At 39.7% G+C, this 20,879-nt stretch overlaps 1 pseudogene across 1 annotated transcript in view; it reads left to right on the plus strand.

The window, feature by feature from the left end:
* The window catches only part of LOC307051219 (programmed cell death protein 2-like), a 31,270-nt pseudogene extending 11,726 nt beyond the window's left edge, over positions 1-19,544 (plus strand). Inside the window, exons 2-3 of the transcript in view lie at positions 18,853-19,101; positions 19,178-19,544. The product of the transcript in view is annotated as a programmed cell death protein 2-like (transcript). The remainder of the gene's footprint in view (positions 1-18,852; positions 19,102-19,177) is intronic.
* The last annotated feature ends 1,335 nt before the right edge of the window (positions 19,545-20,879 follow it).

The raw sequence follows: 20,879 nt of genomic DNA on the forward strand, positions 1-20,879 counted from the left end.
ACAGGTCCTGGGAGAAGACTGCCACAGAGATAGCCCAGACCTTAGGGCAGCCCAGCCACCTCAATTCCTGCAGTCACAACGCCCTGACCCCCAGCCTACTCCACACCGCAGCCTTGCACTAGATCTGGGACGAACACAACAGAGAAAGGGACATGATCTTGGGCTGCTTCTGGGTGAACTGCGGACACCTACACAGGCAGTGCATAGGTCCTTTCTGATTGCACAGGCCTCACTTGCTTCAGCACTCACCTCCTTTGGGGCAGGGCATGCACTCAAGGGCAATGGAGCCTGACTGAAACTGACCCTCAGTTTCAGAACCTCAGAGGTTCTTATCCAACAACTGGGGAACAGACCCACCCCTGACAGGGCAGCCACAGTCATAGAGCAGAGAGGAAGCCTTGACTCACATCCTGCACAGGCTCTAGATACTACAACACTAATCACCACCACCACCACCACCCCCATCAAGGGGATAACCGCCAGCACACCCTGAAGAAAGACGAGGCTAGTGTCCATACCAAAACCAGCCCTCACACCAAAAACACTGGACATGCAGTCTACATAGGGACACTCCCACATAAAAACACCCCTTCAAGACCACAGCAGATAACTTTCTCTGTCTCTATGAATTTAGGAGAAACGGTTAAGTAAAATGAAAAGGCAGAGGAACTACTCCCAATTAAAAGAACAAGAGAAATTCCCCGAAAGAACAAATAGTAAAACAGAACTCATCAGTCTACTAGACCCCAAGTTGAAAAAGGTGGTAATACAGCTCCTTGAAGCTAAAGGACAAAGAGAAAGACTGGGCAGGCCTGAGGCACTAGCTTCCAGGATAAAATTCTCCCTCAGGGAAACACCCTCTTGCTGATAAAAATACTAATGCAAACTCAATAAACTTATGCTTTGAAAAAAAGAAGGTGGTAAGAAAAATGCTCACTGATTTAAGAAAGATTATCAAAAGAGACACAGATCACTTTAACAAGGAACTAGAAACTACAAAGATGAACCAATCAAAAACAGACAGTTCAACTGCCAAGATGAAAACCAATCTCAAGAGAGACCTTCAAGATGGTGGAAGAGTAAGAAGTGGAGATCACCTTCCTCCCCATAAATACATCAGAAATACATCTACATGTGGAACAACTCCTCCAGAACACCTTCTGAACGCTGGCAGAAGACCTCAGACCTCCCAAAAGGCAAGAAGCTCCCCACGTACCTGGGTAGGGCAAAAGAAAAAAGAATAAACAGAGACAAAAGAATAGGGACAGGACCTGCACCAGTGGGAGGGAGCTGTGAAGGAGGAAAGGTTTCCACACACTAGAAGCCCCTTCGAGGGCGAAGACTGCGGGTGGAGGAGGGGGGAAGCTTAGGAGCCACGGAGGAGAGCACAGCAACAGGGGTGCAGAGGGCAAAGCGGAGAGATTCCCGCACAGAGGATCGGGGCCGACCGGCACTCACCAGCCCAAGAGGCTTGTCTGCTCACCTGCCGGGGCGGGCGGGGCTGGGAGCTGAGGCTTGGGCTTCGTAGGTCAGATCCCAGGGAGAGGACTGGGGTTGGCTGTATGAACACAGCCTAAAGGGGGCTAGTGTGCCACAGCTAGCCAGGAGGGAGTCCGGGAAAAAGTCTGGACCTGCCTAAGAGACAAGAGACCATCGTGTCGGGGTGCGCGAGGAGAGGGGATTCAGAGCACCGCCTAAATGAGCTCCAGAGACCGGCATGAGCCACGGCTATCAGCGCGGACTCCAGAGACAGGCACGAGACGCTAAGGCTGCTGCTGCCGCCACCAAGAAGCCTGTGTGCGAGCACAGGTCACTATCCACACTTCCCCTCGGGAGCCTGTGCAGCCCACCACTGCCAGGGTCCCGTGATCCAGGAACAACTTCCCCAGAACACACGGCGCGCCTCAGGCTGGTGCAACGTCATGCTGGCCTCTGCCGCCGCAGGCTCGCCCCGCACTCCGTACTCCCTCTCTCCCCCTGGCCTGAGTGAGCCATAGCCCCCAAATCACCTGCTCCTTTAACCCCGTCCTGTCTGGGCGAAGAATGGATGCCCTCAGGCGACCTACACGCAGAGGCGGGGCCAAATCCAAAGCTTTTCCCCGGGAGCTGTGCGAACAAAGAAGAGAAAGGGAAATCTCTCCCAGCAGCCTCAGAAGCAGTGGATTAAATCTCCACAATCAACTTGATGTACCCTGCATCTGTGGAATACCTGAATAGACAACGAATCATTCCAAAACTGAGGCGGTGGACTTTGGGAGCAACGATATATATATATTTTTCCTTTTTCTCTTTTTGTGAGTGTGTATGTGTATGCTTCTTTGTGTGATTTTGTCTGTATAGCTTTGCTTTTACCATTTGTCAATGGTCTGTCTGTCCATTGTTTTTGTTTCTTTGTTTTGGGTTTTTTTTTTTTTTTGAGTATAGTTTTTAGCACTTGTTATCATTGGTGGAGTTGTTTTTTGGTTTGGTTGCTCTCTTCTTTCTTTCTTTTTTATATTACTTTAAAATTTTTTTAATTTTTAGTAATTATTTTTTACTTTTTATTTTAATAACTTTATTTTCTTTCTTTCTTTCTTTCTTTCTTTCTTTCTTTCTTTCTTTCTTTCTTTCTCCCTTTTCTTCTGAGCTGTGTGGCTGACAAGGTATTGCTGCTCCAGCTGGGTGTCAGGCCTGTGCCTCTGAGGTGGGAGAGCCAAGTTCAGGACATTGGTCCACCAGAGACCTCTTGGCTCCACATAATATCAAACGACGAAAGCTCTCCCAGAGATCTCCATCTCAATGCTAAGACCCAGCTCCACTCAACGACCAGCAAGCTACAGTGCTGGACACCCTATGCCAAACAACTAGCAACACAGGAACACAACCCCACCCATTAACAGAGAGGCTGCCTCAAATCATAATAAGGTCACAAACACCCCAAAACACACCACTGGATGCAGACCTGCCCACCAGAAAGACAAAATCCAGCCTCATCCACCAGAAAATAGGCACTAGTCCCCTCCACCAGAAAGCCTACACAACCCACTGAACCAACCTTAGCCACTGCAGGCAGACACCAAAAACAACAGGAACTACGAACCTGCAGCCTGTGAAAAGGAGACCCCAAACACAGTAAGTTAAGCAAAATGAGAAGACAGAAACACACAGCAGATGAAGGAGCAAGGTAAAAACCCACCAGAACAAACAAATGAAGAGGAAACCGGCAGTCTACCTGAAAAGGAATTCAGAGTAATGACAGTAAAGATGATCCAAAATCTTGGAAATAGAATGGAGGAAATACAAGAAACATTTAACAAGGACCTAGAAGAACTAAAGAGCAAACAAACAATGATGAACAACAAAATAAATGAAATTTAAAATTCTCTAGAAGGAATCAATAGCAGAATAATTGAGGCAGAAGAACGGATAAGTGAGCTGGAAGATAAAATAGTGGAAATAACTACTGAAAAGAAGAATAAAGAAAAATGAATAAAGAGAATTGAGGACAGGCTCAGAGACCTCTGGGACAACATTAAACACACCAACATTCGAATTATAGGGGTCCCAGAAGAAGAAGAGAAAAAGAAAGGGACTGAGAAAATATTTGAAGAGATTATAGTTGAAAACTTCCCTAATATGGGAAAGGAAATAGTTAATGAAGTCCAGGAAGTGCAGAGTCCCATACAGGATAAATCCAAGGAGAAACATGCCAAGACACATATTAGTCAAGCTATCAAAAATTAAATACGAAGAAAAAATACTAAAAGCAGCAAGGGAAAAACAACAAATAACATACAAGGGAATTCCCATAAGGTTAACAGCTGACCTTTCAGCAGAAACTCTGTAAGCCAGAAGGGAGTACGAGGACATATTAAAGTGATGAAAGGGGAAAAGCTACAACCAAGATCACTCTACCCAGCAAGGATCTCATTCAGATTTGACAGAGAAATTAAAACTTTTACAGACAAGCAAAAGCTAAGAGAATTCAGCACCACCAAACCAGCTTTAAAACAAATGCTAAAAGAACTTCTCTATGCAGGAAACACAAGAGAAGGAAACAACCTACAATAACAAACCCAAAACAATTAAGAAAATGGTAATAGGAACATACATATCGATAATTACCTTAAATGTAAATGGATTAAATGCTCCATCCAAGAGATATAGACTGTCTGGATGGATACAAAAACAAGACCCATATATATGCTGTCTACAAGAGACCAACTTCAGACCTAGGGACACATACAGACTGAAAGTGAGGGGATGGAAAAAGATATTCCATGCAGAGGGAAATCAAAAGAAAGCTGGAGTAGGAATTCTAATATCAGACAATACAGACATTAAAATAAAGACTATTACAAGAGACAAAGAAGGACACTACATAATGATCAGGGGTCCAAGAAGAAGATATAACAATTATAAATATATATGCACCCAACATAGGAGCACCTCAATACATAAGGCAAATACTAACAGCCATAAAAAGGGAAATCGACAGTAACACAATCGTAGTAGGGGATTTTAACACCCCACTTTCACCAATGAACAGTTCATCCAAAATGAAAATAAATAAGGAAACACAAGCTTTAAATGATACATTAAACAAGATGGACTTAATTGATATTTATAGGACATTCCATCCAAAAACAACAGAATACACTTTCTTCTCAAGTGTTCATGGAACATTCTCCAGGATAGACCATATTTTGGGTCAAAAATCAAGCCCTGGTAAATTTAAGAAAACTGAAATCATATCAAGTATCTTTTCTGACCACAACGCTATGAGACTAGATACCAATTACAGGAAAAGAAATCTGTAACAAAAAAAAAAACATATGGAGGATAAACAATGCACTACTAAATAACCAAGAGATCACTGAAGAAATCAAAGAGGAAATCAAAAAATACCTAGAAACAAATGACAATGAAAACACAACAACACAAAACCTATGGGATGCAGCAAAAGCAGTTCTAAGAGGGAAGTTTTATAGCAATACAATCCTACCTCAAGAAACAAGAAATATCTCAAGTAAACAACCTAACTGTAAACCTAAAGCAATTAGAGAAAGAAGAACAAAAAAACCCCAATGTTAGCAGAAGGAAACAAATCATAAAGATCAGATCAGAAATAAATGAAAAAGAAATGAAGGAAACAATAGCAAAGATCAATAAAACTAAAAGATGGTTCTTTGAGAAGATAAACAAAATTGATAAACCATTAGCCAGACTCATCATGAAAAAAAAGGGAGAAGACTCAAATCAACAGAATTAGAAAAGAAAAAGGAGAAGTAACAACTGACACTGCAGAAATACAAAGGATCATGAGAGATTACTACAAGCAACTGTATGCCAATAAAATGGACAACCTGGAAGAAATGGACAAATTCTTAGAAAAGCACAACTATCCGAGACAGAACGAGGAAGAAATAGAAAATATAAACAGGCCAATCAAAAGCACTGAAGTTGAGACTGTAATTAAAAATCTTCCAACAAAAAAAAAAAGCCCAGGATCAGAAGGCTTCACAGGCAAACTGTATCACACATTTAGAGAAGAGCTAACACCTATCCTTCTCAAACTCTTCCAAAATATAACAGAGGGAGGAACACTCCCAAACTCATTCTACCAGGCCACCATCACCCTGATACCAAAACCCGACAAACATGTCACACAAAAAAAAAACTACAGGCCAATATCACTGATGAGCATAGATGCAAAAATCCTCAATAAAATACGAGCAAACAGAATGCAAAAGCACATTAAAAGGATCATACACCATGATCAAGTGGGTTTATCCCAGGAATGCAATGATTCTTCAATATATGCAAATCAATCCATATGGTAAACCATATTAACAAATTGAAGGATAAAAACCATATGATCATCTCAATAGATGCAGAAAAAGGTTTTGACAGAATTCAACACCAATTTATGATAAAAACTCTCCAGAAACTAGGCATAGAGGGAACCTACCTCAACATAATAAAGGCCATATACGACAAACCCACAGCCAACATCGTTCTCAATGGTGAAAAACTGAAACCATTTCCTCTAAGATCAGGAACAAGACAAGGTTGCCCACTCTCACCACTATTACTCAACACAGTTTTGGAAGTTTTAGCCACAGCAATCAGAGAAGAAAAAGAAATAAAAGGAATCCAAATCAGAAAAGAAGAAGTAAAACTGTCACTGTTTGCAGATGACATGATACTATACATAGAGAATCCTAAAGATGCTACCAGAAAACTACTAGAGCTAATCAATGAATTTGGTAAAGTAGCAGGATACAAAATTAATGCACAGAAACCTCTTGCATTCCTATACACTAATGATGAAAATCTGAAAGAGAAATTAAGGAAACACTCCCATTTACCACTGCAACAAAATGAATAAAATACCTAGGAATAAACCTACCTAAGGAGACAAAAGACCTGTATGCAGAAAACTATAAGACACTGATGAAAGAAATTAAAGATGATACAAACAGATGGAGAGATATACCATGTTCTTGGATTGGAAGAATCAACACTGAAAATGACTATACTACCCAAAGCAATCTACAGATTCAATGCAACCCCTATCAAACTACCAATGGCATTTTTCACAGAACTAAAACAAAAAATTTCACAATTTATATGGAAACACAAAAGACCCCAAATAGCCAAAGCAATCCTGAGAAAGAAAAACGGAGTTGGAGGAATCAGGCTCCCAGACTTCAGACTATAGTACAAAGCTACAGTAATCAAGACAGTATGGTACTGGCACAAAAACAGAAATATAGATCAATGGAACAGGATAGAAAGCCCAGAGATAAACCCATGCACATATGGTCACCTTATCTTTGATAAAGGAGGCAAGAGTATACAATGGAGGAAAGACAGCCTCTTCAATAAGTGGTGCTGGGGAAACTGGACAGCTACATGAAAAAGAATGAAATTAGGACACTCCCTAAAACCATACACAAAAATAAACTCAAAATGGATTAAAGACCTAAATGTAAGGCCAGACAGGATAAAACTCTTAGAGGAAAACATAGGCAGTACACTCTACGACATAAATCACAGCAAGATCCTTTTTGACCCACCTCCTAGAGAAATAGAAATAAAAACAAAAATAAACAAATGGGACCTAATGAAACCTAAAAGCTTTTGCACAGCAAAGGAAACCATAAACAAGACCAAAAGACAACCCTCAGAATGCAAGAAAATATTTGCAAATGAAGCAACTGACAAAGGATTAATCTCTAGAATTTACAAGCAGCTCATGCAGCTCAGTATCAAAAAAACAAACAACCCAATCCAAAAATGGGCAGAAGACCTAAATGGACATTTCTCCAAAGAAGATATACAGATTGCCAACAAACACATGAAAGAATGCTCAACATCAGTAATCATTAGAGAAATGCAAATCAAAACTACAATGAGGTATCATCTCACACCAGTCAGAATGGCCATCATCAAAAAATCTAGAAACAATAAATGCTGGAGAGGGTGTGGAGAAAAGGGAACCCTCTTGCACTGTTCGTGGGAATGTAAATTGATACAGCCACTATGGAGAACACTATAGAGGTTCCTTAAAAACCTAAAAACAGAATAACAATATGACTCAGCAATCCACTACTGGGCATATACCCTGAGAAAATCATAATTCAAAAAGAGTCATGTACCACAATGTTCATTGCAGCTCAATTTACAATAGGCAGGACACGGAAGCAACCTAAGTGTCCAACGACAGATGAATGGATAAAGAAGATGTGGCACGTATATACAACGGAATATTACTCAGCCATAAAAAGAAACGAAATTGAGTTATTTGTAGTGAGGTGGATGGACCTAGAGTCTGTTATACAGAGTGAAGTAAGTCAGAAAGAGAAAAATAAATACCATATGCTAACACATATATATGGAATCTAAAAAAAAAAGGTTATGAAGAACCTAGGGGCAGGACAGAATAAAGACATAGAGAATGGACTTGAGCACATGGGGAGGGGCAAGGGTAAGGTGAGATGACATGAGGGAGTGCATGGACTTATACATACTACCAAATGTAAAATAGATAGCTAGTGGGAAGCAGCCACATAGCACAGGGAGATCAGCTCGGTGCTTTGTGACCACCTAGAGGGGTGGGATAGGGAGAGTGGAAGGGAGGCGCAAGAGGCAGGAGATATGGGGATATATGTATATGTATAGCTGACTCACTTTGTTATAAATCAGAAACTAACACACCATTGTAAAACAATTATACTCCAATAAAGATGTTTTTTAAAAAATCTCAAAGCAATCAATAGACTAAATGACCCAGAAGAACAAATAAGTGATCTGGAAGATAGAATAATGGAAATCACCCAATCAGACAGCAGACGGAAAGACATATAAAAAAGAAAAATGAAAGCAACACTTGAGATATATGGGATAATATAAAGCATGCCAAACTATGCATAATAGGGATTCCAGAAGGAGAACAAAGAGAAAAGGTGATAAAAAAACGTATTTGAAGAAATTATGGCTGAAAACTTCCAAACCAAAAGAAGGAAACACATATCCATGTACAGGAAGCACAGTCACTCCCAAACAAGAGGAATCCAAACAGACCAACACCAAGACATATCATAATTAAAATGAGAGGGACTTCTGTGGTCATCCAGTGGTTAAGAATCTGCCTTCCAATGCAGGGGACATGGGTTCAATCCCTGGTCAGGGAACTAAGATCCCACATACCACAGGGCAACTAAGCCTTTGTGCTGCAACTACTGAGACTGTGTGCTCTGGAGCCTGCGTGCCACAACTAGAGAGAAGCCCACATGCCACAACTAAGATCCCATGCACTGCAACTAAGATCCAGCACAGCCAAATTAATTAATTAATTTAAAAAATAAAATAAAGTAGGAAAAAGTTAAAGAGAGGATTCTAAAGGCAGCGGGGGGCAGGGGGAACAGACTCAGTTACAAGAGAACCCCCATAAGGCTATCAGCTGATTTCCCTGCAGCAACTTTGCAGGCCAGAAGGGTGTGGCATAATATATTCAATGTCCTGAAAGGGAAAAACCTGCAACCTAGGATACTCTACACAGCAAGATCATCATTTAGAATAGGTGAGAGAAACACTTCTCAGATAAGCAAGAACTGAAGGAATACAGCAACACTAAACCTACCCTGAAAGAGACTTTGAAGGTTGTTCTCTAAATAGAAAAGAAGCTAGAATCTATAGGAAAGGGGAAAAAACACAAAAGGAAAGTTAAGATCACTTATATAAGCCAGTATACAGATTTAAAACATTTTTTAATTATTAAAAGTGATTACAGGGACTTCCCTTGTGGTACGGTGGTTAAGACATCACCTTCCAATGTAGAGGGTGCAGGTTCGATCCCTGGTCAGGGAGCTAAGATCCCACATGCCTCAGGGCCAAAAAACCAATACATAAAACAGAAGCAATATTGTAACAGATTCAATAAAGACATTTAAAATGGTCAACATAAAAAAAGCAATTACAAGGACAACAAACAGTAAAAGGATAAGCATGAAAATGTGAAATAGGACATCAAAATCACAAAATGTGGGGGAGGGGAGTATAAAAATGTAGATTTGTTAGAATGTGTTTTAACTTGAATGACTTACACTTTAAAGCAAGTAGATATAGTTATGGGTCAACATACTTGAACTCCAATGGTAACTACAAATCAAAAACATAGAACAGGGCTTCCCTGGTGGTGCAGTGGTTGAGAGTCCGCCTGCCGATGCAGGGGACGCGAGTTCGTGCCCCAGTCCGGGAAATCCCACATGCCGTGGAGCGGCTGGGCCCGTGAGCCATGGCCGCTGAGCCTGTGTGTCCGGAGCCTGTGCTCCGCAACGGGAGAGGCCACAACAGTGAGAGGCCCGTGTACCGCAAAACAAACAAACAAACAAACAAAAAAACATAGAACAGATCCACAAAAACCAAAAAGCATAAAACCAAAAGCCAAAAGCATACTACAAAAGAAAATCAAACCACAAAAGGAAAGAAGAAGAAATGAACAAAGCACTACAAAAACAACTGGAAAACAAGAATTAAAATGGCAATAATTATATAACTTTAATTACTTTAAATGTCAATGGACTAAATGCTCTGATCAAAAGATATACTGTGGCAAACTAAATTAAAAAACAATAACCTATAATATGCTTCCTACAAGAGACTCACTCCAAGGTGAAAGACACAAACAGACTGAAAGTGAGGGGATGGCAAAGGACACACATAGATTGAAATACAGGCCTTCTTCAAAAAATAAGAAAAATCTCAAATAACAACCTAACCTACCACCTAAAAGAATTAGAAAAAGAACAAACAAAATCCAAAGTCAGCAGAAGGAAGGAAATAATAAAGATCAGAGAGGAAATAAATAAAATAGGTATCAAAAAACAATGGAAAAGATCAACAAAACCAAGAGCTGTTTTTCTAAAAAGGTAAAAATTGACAAACCTCTAGCCAGGCTCACCAAGAAGAAAAGAGACCCAAATAAACAAAATAAGAAAGAAAGAAGAGGAGTTTCCTTAAACTAAAAATAGAGCTACCATATGATCCAGCAATCCTACTCCTGAGCATATATCTGGAGAAAACCATAATTCAAAAAGGTACATGCATCCCAATGTTCACTGCAGCACTATTTACAATAGCCAGGACATGGAAGCAACCTAAATGTCCATCAACAGAGGAATGGATAAAGAAGATGTGGTACATATATACAATGGAGTATTATTCAGCCATAAAAAAGAATGAAATAATGCCATTTGCAGCCACATGGACGGACCTAGAGACTGTCATACTGAATGAAGTCAGACAGAGAAAGACAAATATCATATGATATCACTTATATGTGGAATCTTAAAAAATGGTACAAGCGAACTTATTTACTAAACAGAAATAGAGTCACAGATATAGAAAACAAACTTATAGTTACTGGGGGAAAGGAGGAGGGGTAAATTGGGACATTGGGATTGACATATACACACTACTATATATAAAATAGATAACTTATAGCACAGGGAACTCTATTCAATACTCTCTATTGGCCTATGTGGAAAAAGAATCTAAAAAAGAATGGATATATGTATAACAGAGTCAATTTGCTGTACAGCAGAAACTAACACAACATTGTAAATCAACTATACTCCAATAAAATTTTTAAAAAAAGGAAGTGAAAGAGGAGAACAACGGAAACAACAGAAATACAAAAAAATCAGGAGAATACTATGAACAATTATATGCCAACAATTGGACAACCTAGAAGAAATGGACCAGTTTCTAGAAACATACAACTAGCTAAAACTGAGTTGAGAAGAAACACACCAATCACTAGAAGTGAAATAAAATCTGTATTTTAAAAAACCCAACAACCCAGAAAAACAGAAAAAAAAACCTCCTGGCAAGGACAAGTCCAGTACTACATGGCTTCACTGGGGAATTCTACCAAACACACAAAGAAGAACTTGTACCTATCTCTCTCAAACTATTCCAAAAAACTGAAGAGGAAACACTCACAAATTCATTCTATGAGGCCACCACCACCCTGATACCAAAACCAGACAGAGTCACTACAAAAAAAGAAAATTACAGGCCAATATCTTTGATGAGTATAGATGCAGAAATCCTCAAAAATATATTAGCAAACTGAATCCAAAAATACATAATCATATACCGTGATCAAGTTGGATTCATTCCAGGGTTGCAAAGATGGTTCAACATACACAAATCGGTGTGATACACCACATTAACAAAAGGAAAGACCAAAGCCACGAGATCATCTCAACAGACACAGAAAAAGCATTTGACAAAATTCAACATCCATTCAAGATTTTAAAATCTCACCAAAGTGAGTGTAGAGGGAACATATCACAACAAAATAAAAGGCATTTACAACAAAAACTATTAAGACTAATAAATGAATTCAGCAAGGTAGCAGGATATAAGATTAACATACAGAAATCTGTTGCATTTCTTTACACTAACAATGAAATATCAGAAAGAGGAAGTAAAAAAAATCCTGTTTAAAATCGAGTCAAAAAAACCAAAATACCTAGGAATAAACCTGACCAAGGAGGTGAAAGACCTATACACTGAGGACAATAAAACACTGATAAAGGAAACTGAATATGATTCCAAGAAATGCAAAGATATACCATGCTCTCAGATTGGAAGAATTAATATTGTTCAAATGGCCATACCCCCCAAAGCAATTTACACACTTAATACGATCCCTATCAAATTACCAATGCCATTTTTCACAGAACTAGAACAAATAATCCTAAAATTTATATGGAACCACAAAAGACCCAAATTGCCAAAGCAATCCTGAGGGAAAAGAAGAAAGCAGGAGGTATAACCCTTCCAGATTCCAGACTATACTACAAAGATACAGTAATCAAAACAATGTGGTATTGGCACAAAAAGAAACATATAGATCAATGGCACAGACTGGAGAGCCCAGAAGTAAATCCACATGGCTACAGTGAAACTATGACAAAGGAGGCAAGGATATACAATGGAGAAGAGACAGTCTCTTCAAAAAGTAGTGTTAGGAAAGCTAGACATCTGCACGTTCAATGAAATTATGAACATACCCTCACACCACACATGAAAATAAACTAAAAATGGCTCAAAGACTTAAATATATGACATAACACCATAAAATTCCTAGAAGAGAACATAGGTAAATCATTCTCTGACAAATTGTAGCAATATTTTCTTAGATCAATCTCCCAAGGCAAAAGAAGTAAAAGCAAAAACAAACACATGGGACCTAATCAAACTTCTAAGCTTTTGCACAGCAAAGGAAGTCATCAACAAAACAAAAAGACAACCTATGGAATGGAAGAAAATGTTTGCCAATGATACAACCAAAAGGAGCTTAATTTCTAAAATATACAAACAACTCATACAACTCAATATCAAAAAAAAAATCAAAAAATGGGCAGAAGACCTAAATAGACAGTTTTCCAAAGAAGACATACAGATGGCCAACAGACACATGAAGAGTTGCTCAACATCACTAATTATTAGAGAAATCAAAGTCAAAACCACAATGAGATATAACCTCAAACCAGTCAGAATGGCTACCATCAAAAAGTCTGGAGAGGATGTGGAGCAAAGGGAACCCCCCCCCACGCACTGTTGGTGGGAACATAAATTGGTGCAGCCATTATGGAAAACAGTATGGAGGTTCCTCAAAAGCTAAAAATAGAGTTACCATATGATACAGCAATCCCACTCCTAGGTATATATCCAGACAAAACTATAATTCAAAGAGATTCATACACCCCTATGTTCATACACCTCTATGTTTATAGCAGCACTATTCACAATAGCCAAGACATGGAAACAACCTAAATGTCTATCGACAGATGAATGGATCAAGAAGGAGTGGTACATATATACAATGGAGTAGTACTCAGCCATAAAAAAGAATGAAATAATGCCATTTGCAGCAACATGGATGGACCTAGAGATTATCATGCTAAGTGCAGAAAGTCAGAAAGAGAAAGACAAATACCATATGATATCACTTATATGTGGAATCTCAAATATGACACTAATGAACTTATCTACAAAACAGAATCCATCTCCCAGACATAGAGAACAGAACTGTGGTTGCCCAAGGGGAGAGGAACTTGGGGAGGGATGGAGTGAGAGAAGGGATGGATTGGGAGTTTGGGATTAGCAGATGCAAACTATTATATACAGAATGGATAAACAAGAAGGTCCTGCTGTATAGCACAGGGAACTATATTCAATATCCTATGATAAACTTACAGAAAAGAATATGAAAAAAATCTATATATATGTAAGACTGAATCACTGTGCTATACAGAAGAAATTAACTCAACATTGTAAATCAACTCTTCAGTAAAATAATTTTTTTAAAAAACAGTGTGGTATCAGCACAAAAACAGACATATAGATCAATGGAACAGAATAAAGAGCCCAGAAATAAATCCATACACCTACGGTCAATTAATCTTCGACAAAGGAGGCAAGAATATACAATGGAGAAAAGACAGTCTCTTCAACAAGTGGTATTGGGAAAACTGTACAGCCACATGTAAATCAATGAAGTTAGAAACTCCCTCCCACCATACACAAAAATAAACTCAAAATGGCTCAAAGACTTAAATATAAGACATGGCACCATAAAACTCCTAGAAGAGAACACAGGCAAAACATTCTCTGACATAAATTGTAGCAATATTTTCTTAGATCATCCTCCCAAGGCAAAAAAAGTAAAAGCAAAAAACAAATGGGGGGCTTCCCTGGTGGCGCAGTAGTTGAGAGTCTGCCTGCCAATGCAGGAGACATGGGTTCGAGCCCTGGTCTGGGAAGATCCCACATGCCGCGGAGCAACTAGGCCTGTGAGACACAACTACTGAGCCTGCATGTCTGGAGCCTGTGCTCCTCAACAAGAGAGGCCGCGATAGTGAGAGGCCCGCACACCGCAATGAAGGGTGGCCCCCGCTCGCTGCAACTAGAGAAAGCCCTTGCACAGAAATGAAGACCCAACACACCCCTAAATAAATAAATAAATAAATTTATAAAAAAAACAAACAAACAAACAAACAAAAAAATGGGACCTAATCAAACTAAACAAAAGCTTTTAACAAACTTCAAAGCTTTGTACAGCAAAGGAAAATGTCAACAAAATGAAGACAACTTATGAAATGGAATAAAATATTTGCAAATGATACAGCTGGCAAGTGGTTAATATTCAAATTATACAAACAGCTCATAAAACTCAATATTGAAAAAACAAAACAATCCAATCAAAAAAATGAGCAGCAGACCTAAATAGACAGTTTTCCAGAGAAGACATACAGATGGCCAACAGACACATGAAAAGATGCTCAGCATCGCTAATTATTAGAGAAATGCAAATCAAAGCAATAACGAGGTATAACCTCAAACTGGTCAGAATGACTATCATCAAAAAGTCTACAAATAATAAATACTGGAGAGGGTGGGAGCAAAGGGACCCCCTACACTGTTAGTGGGAATGTAAACTGGTGCAGCCACTGGAAAACTGTATGGAGGTTCCTTAAAAACCTAAAAACAGAGCTACCATATGATCCAGCAATTATACTCCTGGGTATATATCCTGAAAAGTAAAGAACTCTAATTCAAAAAGATACATGCACCCCAATATTCATAACAGCACTATTTACTATAGCCAAGACATGGAAACAATCCATGTGCCTATCAACAGACGATTGGCTTAAGAAGAGGTTTTATATATATGTATATTATTTACATACACACACAAAACAGAGTATTATTGAGCCATAAAAAATTATGAATATTGCCATTTGCAGCAACATCAATGGACCTAGAGAATATTTTACTAAGTGAAGTCAGACAAAGACAAATACTATATCATATTACCTATATGCAGAATCTAAAAAATAATATAAATAAACCTGTATACACAACAGAAACAGACTCACAGACATAGAAAAAAAAACTCATGGTTATTAAAGGAGCAGATTAGGAGTATGGGATTAACAGATATAAACTACTATACATAAAATAGATAAGCAATAAGGACTTCCTGTATAGACAGGGAATTATGTTTAATATCTCATCATGACCTATAATAGAATATAATCAGAGAAAATTACTGAATCACTGTGCTGTACACCTGAAACTAACACAATATTATAAGTCAACTATACTTCAATTTAAGAAGGCAAATAGGAAATAAAGACACTTTTAGACCGCCAAAATCTGACCAACAGACCACACATTAAAGCAATTCTAAAGGTTATACTTTAGGCAAAAGTAACCTCATCTTATACGAGAGACATGAGATGCAAGAAGGATTAAAGAAACCAGAAAAAAGAAAATAATGAATAAATCTAACATTATAATATCAACAACAATAATAATGTTTTGAGGTTTTTAAAGAAGAATGAAGATAAAGATAAAATTAAGACACTAAAATTATAGATATAAATGGTTATGAAGGTCAGTAAGTTTTAAGTGTCTAATATCCTCTTCAGGAGGGGAAAATACTGATTTTAAACATTTGTAAGTTAGATATACATGTTGTAATTACTAGACTAACCACTAAAATAATAGAAACAGATATTACCTACCCCAAACTAGGAAAATTTAAATGAGAAATAATAATCACACCCCCCCTGAAAAAAGGCAAGAAGATAAAAAACAGATGGAAAAGGTAGCACAAATTATGATAGAGATTTAAATCCAAATAAGTAATTGAATACAAATATGTAATTCTAAGAAATATAAATGAACTAAATGCTTCAGGTAGACCCAAATATTGTAAGGTAAAACAAAAACTGGATTATTTAAAGTGTTTAAATCAGATCACACTGATACTAGAAGAGACACTTTTCTCCCCATCTACTCAGCAGAAGTGGGGGCATCATGGAGCAGATCAGATCAGTAAGAGGAAATAAAGAAGCATTTTCTTAACACATAGTGTATGTAAATTAGAAACCCTGTCACACCATTACATAATTTTTCCTTTATATTATAGTCATAATTCTCAAATAAATAATCAACGAAGCTGTGTCTGACGTTCATTCTTATAGCTCTGTCATTAGCCACATTCCATGCACAACTACATAAAATACTCATTATTTGCATACAGATGAACCTGAATTACTGTGAATATGTGTTATTACATTGCCTTCTGAATCACTTCAGAGAAGTTTAATCACGGTTTGTATAGTTTTAGTGGCATATTGTTCTAGTTCTTTGAATAGTACTTGCCACCAATAACCTTTGATTAACCAATTTTGCCTTTCTAGGCATGCTAGATTTGATTTCACAACACATAAAAAATCATTTGTCTACTTTATTAACCACAGAACTCTTCAGTAGAAATTTATTAACAATTACTTTGTCAACATAGAAGTCTTCAACTGAAGATTTGAGAGTATCTTCCCAAAGTCTCGAAAAATAGAAATTTCTAAATTAAGATGCATTTAGGCGGAGTGGACTTAGTTATTATACCCCATGGCAATAGAGGAGAGAGACTGCTAATAAAAAATAACATCTCTACCTTTCAGACAGCTCTCTGGCACCAAATATAGTAAAAGCTGAACGGCAACAAAAATTCTGCCTTCATAGAGTTTACGTTCTTGGGGTGGGATTGGGAGGAGGGAGAAACTAATATATTAGTTAGATGGCAAATAGCTCTACAGAGAAATATAAAATAGGGAAGGAGGTTAGGGAGTGCAGTAGAAGGGGAGGCTACAAAGAAAATGTAGCATCTGAATAAAAACTAGAACAAGGTGAAGGGGCAAGACACGTGGCTGTCTGAGAAACATATTGCAGATCAGGCAAACAGTAAATGCATAGACCCTCTAAAAGCAGCATGTCAGGCATATACAGGGGACAAAGAGACCAGAGTAGCTGAATCAATGTGAGTTAAGAGGTAGAATAACAGGAGAAAAGTTATAAAGGAGTAGCTTGTGTTGAACCTTGTAGGTGATTATTAGACCTTTGGCTTTTACTTGGGCGAGATAGAAAAACTCTAAAGGAATGATCAATATTGACCATCACTAGGGCAACTGTGCTGAGAACAGACTGAAGAGGGCAAAGGAAAAGCATGGAGACCACTTAGGAGACTACTGTAAAAACTTGCAAAAGGTTATGATATCCTGGACCAGGGTGGTAACAGTGGTAGTGATTATGAGATAGGCTGGGACCTGGGGCCTTTACTGCAGTGCTTGCCCCTGGACAAATGTTTCCTCAAGCAACAGAATACAAAGAAACTATAAGGGACTAAAAATAACTGCATGCATGCCCAGCTGTGGCAAATTATGAACAAGATACAAAAAGACCAAAACCCAACTGCCATTTCTGAGGTAGGGGGAGCAAAAGCAGGGTACTGCACATGATCCCTGCACACGGCACCACCCAGGGGGTAGACAGACCACCTAAGCTGCCCCTCTGGCCTGACCCACCAATTCGCACGTACCCTCACCCCAATTAAGGGACCAACTCGCCAACCCTCAGGGAGCAAGTAAGGGAAGCTGTTACTTGTTTTCGCTCCCTCGTGCTATAGTACAAGTCCCAGTAAAGCCTTGACTGAGTTTCTTGTCCTCAATTCTTTTCATTCTTTTTTCTTTATTCTGCTCTCTGGCAGTTATTTCTACCATTTTATCTTCCAGATCACTTATCTGTTCTTCTGCCTCAGTTATTCTGCTACTGATTCCTTCTAGAGTAATTTTAATTTCAGTAACTGTGTTGTTTATCACTGTTTCTTTGCTCTTTGGTTCTTCTAGATTCTTGTTAAATGATTCTTGTATTTTCTCCATTCTGTTTCCGAGATTTTGGATCATCTTTACTATCATTACTCTGAATTCTTTTTCAGGTAGGTTGCCTATTTCATCTTCAATTATTTGGTCTTGTAGGTCTTAACCTTGCTCCTTCGTCTGTAACATATTTTTTTGTCATTTCATTTTTTTTTCTCTTTTTTGATGGGTGGTGCTGTATTCCTGTCTTATTGGTTGTTTGGCCCGAGATGTCCACCACTAGAGTTTGCAGGCAGTTAGATAGAGCCAGGTCTTGGTGCTGAGATGAGGACCTCCGGGAGGCCTCACTCCGATTAATATTCCCTGGGGTCTGAGGTTCTCTGTTAGTCCAGCAGTTTGGACTTGGAGCTCCCACCACAGGAGCTCAGGCCCAGCCTCTGGCCTGAGAACCAAGATCTTGCAAGCTTCATGGCGTGCTAAAAAAAAAAAAAAAAAAGGAAAAAAAAGGAGCAGTACAATATCAAAGATTAAAAAACAAAATAAAATTAGAAAGATAAAAAATATATTAGGAAAAATAAAACTATAATTGAAACAACCGCAACAAGGTAAAATAGAACCACAACAGTAGGGTTGGCCTGCCTGCTGTGCGGCCACCCACTAGCCTTCCTGGTGCAGCTGTACGCCCTGCTGCCGGGCCGCGCCAACGCCTTCCACCGCGGTCTCTTCCTTTTCTGCTGCCAAATGCCACCATGCTGCACCTGCCTACGCGTTTTTAGAAATCAGTTGCCCAGGAGAAATGACTTCTACACCTATGAGCCACCTTCTGAGGATCCTCTGCCAGAGATAGGAGAATCTGTGTGCCTCCAGCTCAAGCCTGGTGCTCATCTCTGCAGAGTTTGTGGCTGTTTAGGCCCCAAAACATGCTCCAGATGTCACAAGGCACATTACTGCAGTAAGGAGCATCAGACTCTGCACTGGCGATTGGGACATAAGCAGGATTGTACACAAGCAGATTCTCAGATATGGCAGAGGGATTGTCCCCATCTGGATCTCTGGTGAAAATATCCCTCAAGAAAAGGATATTCCAGATTGCCCCTGTGGTGCCAAGAGAATATCTGAATTCCAGAGTGTGGAGATGGAGAGACCAGGATCCCCAGGAAGGTCATGCCTCATCTGCTCAACTACCTGAAGGCCAACAGACTGGGCAGGAGTGTCTCCTGGGGCGTCCTGGCCATCTTCACCTGTGCTGAAAGCTGTGGCCTGGGCACTGGCTACACAGAGGAATTTGTTTGGAAGCAAGATATAACAGATGCCGGCTAAAGACAACGGTGTAAAGCCTTAAAATATTCATCATCTCTTAGACCTTGCAATTCCATTTCTAGGACTTTATCCTAAGGAAATAATTATACCAGAGATACACAAAGATGTTGTTTTAGGTGTTGTTTACATTGTCTAAATATTAGACCGAAATGTCCAGTGGCAGGGAATTAAGTAAATTCTGGTGTATCTGTCCAGCAGGAGGCTACGCAGTCTTAATGATACAGACCTATACACACATCAAGTAAGATAAATATGCCAAGATACCATTATAGATGGTATTCATAGTATGATATTTTTGCAAAATATTTATACATGTCTATGTATACCAAAAAAATCTGGAATGATATGCACTATATGTGAACTGGTTAACTGAACAGTGGGACTAAGTGACATGATCTTTTTACTTATATGTATATTTCTTTCTATAATAAAAATGGGTTATGTGCCTAAAAAAATAAAACCACAACAGAAAAAAGAAAAAAAAAGGGGGGGGGAGGGGGAAACAAGCCAAAAGGAGAGAATAACAGAGTATAAGGAATAAAATAAAATTAGAAAAATAAAAGATTAGGAAAAATAAAAATACAAAAGAATCAACAACAATGAATCAACAAGGTAAAACAGAACCCCAATCTAAAAGAGGAAAAAAGACACAAAAAAGCCTTGGCTATGGGGGGTGGAGTTTATGTGGGAGTGGAACTTAGGCAGCGGCGGGGTTTAGGGTGGGGCAGGACCTACGTGAGTGAGGGGGTGACGTTTGAGCATGGGGCCGGGCCTATGCGGGGTGATGTTCAAGTGTGGGGCGGGGCCTCTGCTTAGGACCTGCGCACAGAAGGGGAGAGGCAGCACGGGGAAAGGAGGGTCTCTGGAGTATGGGGTTCCAGAGTTTGAAGACAGGGCCCTGAGTGAGGGTGTGTGGGTGGAGCTTAGGCCCAGCTCATTGGAGGGGGTCTCCGAGTGCAGAGGTAGGGCCCTGGGTGAGGGTGTAGGGGCGGGACTTGGGCTCTGTGTGGCAGGAGGGAGGCTCCGAGGGCAGAGGATTAGGCCCGGGAGCCCAACAGGCTCCCCAGTGCCTAAGCGGACAGGGAACGCACTGGCCCCGTTCCCTTCCATTCCTTCGCGCCCCTCCCCCACTGTCTCCCCCAGGGTCTCCCCCATCGCCGCTGGACCCCAACCCTGGGTGGGTCCCGCTGGGTGTAGGAACTCCTCCCCTCCCCCAGCCACCCCTCAGGGGTGCTGGTCCGGTGGTCCGGCCTTTACTTTTGCTCCCCCTTCCCTCCCTTCCACTCCCTCAGGACCCACGTGGCTGGAGGGGGCCTCGGTGAGCAGAGGATCAGG

This window comes from Hyperoodon ampullatus, assembly GCF_949752795.1.
Source record: "Hyperoodon ampullatus genome assembly, chromosome: 4".
Taxonomy (NCBI): Eukaryota; Metazoa; Chordata; class Mammalia; order Artiodactyla; family Ziphiidae; genus Hyperoodon; species Hyperoodon ampullatus.